The sequence below is a fragment of the Chiloscyllium punctatum genome, chromosome 6 (genome assembly GCF_047496795.1).
Source record: "Chiloscyllium punctatum isolate Juve2018m chromosome 6, sChiPun1.3, whole genome shotgun sequence".
In the NCBI taxonomy this organism is placed as follows: domain Eukaryota; kingdom Metazoa; phylum Chordata; class Chondrichthyes; order Orectolobiformes; family Hemiscylliidae; genus Chiloscyllium; species Chiloscyllium punctatum.
The window spans coordinates 92,258,237-92,262,546 of NC_092744.1; positions in this window are offsets into that span (position 1 = coordinate 92,258,237).

The window sequence follows — 4,310 nt, forward strand, 5'->3', positions numbered from 1 at the left end:
CAATCCAGAAGTGTTGAATTACGGTCTAGTACCCAGGATTGAAATGGCCATCGGAATGGGCAGACTAACAGCTTTCGCATGTTGGTGTCCTGCTGGAGGCTGTTAACTGGATCCTGGTATCAGCTTGCACAGCCCGAAAACATGGGCTCACGTATTTGCATGAGGTGATGCTTAAACATATACACAGCTTGAGATATTTGTTTTGCTGAATAGCTTCATTGGAAGTAAATTTGAGTAGCTTCAGGTCTGTTTCAGATGATAGTTGCTAGTATTTTGTTTTAAAAAAATAATTGGAAGTTAGCACCCTTTATTTCTACATTCATTCACAAGCAGATAAAACTAAAATCAAAGTTCAAACATATTACTAGCTAATATAAAAATTGAGCTTTTTTTCCCTGGACACTGCAAGTCTCTGTCGCACTACAAAATAACATGGAATTCATACAAAACATTTCAAAATTCAATTTAGGCAACTGAACACAGAGCGTGTCCAAAGGGATCATATTTAGAATATTCAATTAGAAGTTAACTCCCTTTAATCCTACATTCAACTACAAGCAGATAAAGCTAAAAAGAACTTCAATAATATTATTAGCCAACAAATTAGTGACTTTATTTTTACTGACACTCAAAGTTTCTCTCAGTTTACAAAATAACATTCCTTTTCTAATCTGCGTTTCTAAATTCAGTTTAGGCAGCCTAATATGGAGCATGTCTGAAGTGATTATGTTCAGAATGTGAGGGTATGTCACTAAACAGTTTGGACCCGGAGATTAGAAGCACCTCCTTACATTGCAGAATATCTCTGCTTGCATTTTTTTTTCAAATTGCTCCGACCCTAAAATGCATAGTAAAGGAAAGCTGTGTGCTGAGAAACAAAATGTGAGTGGGCAATGTTACATAACACCTAGGAAAACTTTTGAAAGAGCATCTAATGAACCACAACAGGACAGTCATAAGTTTTGTTTTAAATCCTCAACATCGAAACCATTGCAGGTAACTGTCTGGGTACACCAGGAGTGTTTGGTTAAATTAGAGTGTATTGCAATAAGCATTACCACGGATGTAGATCATAAACAGTACATTTCTCTGCTCACTGGTAGCTCTGACAGAGACAGTTAACTCATAAAAATCAGCAAAGATTCGCGGTTGCACCACACCAGTAATAACCATGCATAAAGGGCCCACTCGGTTTTAATGAGATACATGAATCAGAGATTGGTGCAACAAGTGACGTGAGTTTGAACCAATTCAAGTTTGTTAATTTACTTTGAGATGATAACAAATGTTACTGCAATGTGGGATTTTGGATCCATTAACTTCATATTCAGGAGCTTTAAATATACTCAATAAATAGGCTGAACTAACCAGAACGTCATTGCATTCAATGTCTTGTTTACTGATAGTCATACAGTGAATGCTGTATTCAGTGACTTTCCTTTTTAAAGAAGAAATGTCAAGTGAAATGTATCCATTGTAGGTAATTGGGAAAATATAGTGTGTTTGGTAGGACTTTGCTTTAGTTGATTCATTTTCCCTTTAATCGGCCAGATACAACAGTTGGCAGCAATTCAGCTGACTACAGAAAAGTTCCTTGAGTTCCCAGTTTCACTTAATGGAAGCAGGTGGAGTTTCTGCAGTGGATCAAAGATATTTTGTCTCACTGTTGACCAGTTGGTGGAAAACCAACTGCAAACCATAACCGCCACCTCCACAGAAAGAAATCTACTCAGCAACAATGCTGGAGGAAAGTTTATTTTTCAGTTGTGTAACTTGGAGAACTAGTCCCTCTTCTCATTGAAGGAAATATTTGCCGAGTCTCAGACACAACCTGAACATCAACAGTTCGTTCAAGAATCAGTACACTGTTTAATATTGAGAAAAATTGATAAATAGTCAGAGAGTCATGGAGTGATACAGCATGGAAACAGACCCTTCGGTCCAACCAGTCCATGCCAGACATAATCCCAAACTAAACTTATCCCACCTGTGCGTACTTGGCCCATATTCTTCCAAACATTTGATATTCAGTTACTTATTCAAACGTCTTCTAAAGGTTGTAAGTATCCACCACCAAATCAACCCACACACAAACCATTCTGTGTAAAAAGTTGTCTCTGCTATGTTTTTTTAAAATTATTCTCCTCTCATTGTAAAAACATGTTCCCTATTGTTGAAATCCCCCACCATAGGGAAAATACGCCAATGTCTTAGTCAAAAATTGAAAACAGTCCCAGCTCCAAACATTTGCAAAATATGAATCTTCCTTGAGTCCAAAAATAATTGTCCCCTTTGATCAATGATTTCTAAAACTTACTCACTTATCTGTGATGAAGGACGTTTCAAATAAACTCTGAAGTGCAATTGGTTCACATCAATCGGGTTAAATAACATTTCGTGTTACTCCACACAAAAACAAAAACAAGCAAGTTTGTTGACATGAATTGCACTGAGGAAGTTTACGATGGATTCTTTTATCAATCAATATCATTTCCAATGTTATGAAGTCTCGTCTACCTTCTGTGCAATGGTCTGAATTTTAAGTTGTGTCTGACTGCAGATGAAACTGGCTGATCTGGGTAAAAGTACAGTTTGTGCCTTTCACATTGTTAATGTATATTGCTGACTTTAGTTGAATAAAGTGATGTTGTCCCAGGCATAGTCTGGCACCATTAATTAGACCATTAATTTCCACATCACTAGCCAGACTATCAGGTGGAGTTTATTGATATGTGATATTTTTGAAACAAAAGCTTCATACATTCGCAGTATGAATCATGTCAATTAGAGCCATTCACCTTTCCACTCATGGCTTTATAAACTTATATGAGGTCACCACCACCCCCCCAAACTCTCACCCTCCAGTTAAAAATGTTCCAGTCTATCTGATTTTCCAACGGTGGTTCAGTTCCCTCACATTCTGCTGTGAAAGGTCCCCAGCCACCCCAGCTCCACAGAGAGCGTCCCTTGTTACTAGTTCAAAGAAATGAAAGAAACTTCTGCCAACATATTGTTCAATTTTATTTGGCTTCAAACACCATCAAAAATACACATTCGTGTCATTGCTGATTGATGGGAGAATGCCGTGTACACAGTATCTGCTGAAATACCTGCAGTACCACCCTGAATCTGGTTCGCAGGTTCACCTGTTGCTCACAAACGCAGCCAGACATCAGGGAATAGTGAACATCGCCCACCCCCACCCCTCCACCCTTCCCCTCAGTACTTTTCACTTTGTGAAATCCGTGTTGTCAATAATCAGTTAAAATACAACTTTTATAAACTTTCTTAATTCATGTTGCTGATTTGGCTGAATAAAGGTATGTTGTTGTCAGCACTTCTGGGGAATTTGTCTGCATTTTTTTCATGTCAGTTTAGAATGATATTAAGTCAAGAATAGTCAAAATATCATGAGGAACAACGTTTAGAAATGGGCCTATTAGCTCCTCAGGGCTGTACCAACTGTTTGAATGTTTGTACAGTTCTGCCCCTACTTTTTCCCCGTAAGCCAGGATTTCCAGCAATAGAGATCATATCTATGTTGATAATGGATTAGAGTGTACACAATGTTCACGAATGTTTACAGTGCTGTCACCTGCAGGGTTATGGACAACATGCTATAAATTGGGTGTTGGCTGGAAGGCTCTGTCTTCACGTGAAACAGATGCGATGGGCGAAGTGACCTCCCTCTGTCGTGAAAACTTTCGACTACTCTAAATTCATCTTTCCTACTTTGTCTCGTTCAGAGGCTCTAATTCACATGGTTCAGACTGGAAATATTCCAAGCATTCGTTTCAATGAGATCAATACACTCCACCTGATACTCTGGCTGGTGATTTGGAAACTAATGGTCTAATTAATGGTGCTAGACGATGCCTGGGACAGCATCACTTTATTTAACGAAAGTCAGCAATATGCATTAACAATGTCAAAGGCACAAACTGTACTTTACCCAGATCAGCCAGTTTCATCTGCAGTCAGACTCAAAATTCAGACCATTGCACAGAAGATAAAGAAGCCCTCACAGCATTGGAAATGATTTTGTTTGATAAAACAGTCCATCATAGACTTGCTTAGAGCGAATCGTGACAACAAACTTGCTTGATATCTTTTTGTATGGGGAAACACATGAAATGTTACTGTATTCTGACTGATGTGAACCATTTGCACTTCAAGTTATTTGAAAACGTCCTTCACAACAGATATGTGAGTAAATTTTAGAAATCATTGATCAAAGGGACAATTTTATTTGGATTCAAGGAAGATCCATAGTGATATTTTGAAAATGTTTGGAGCTGTAATAACTTTAA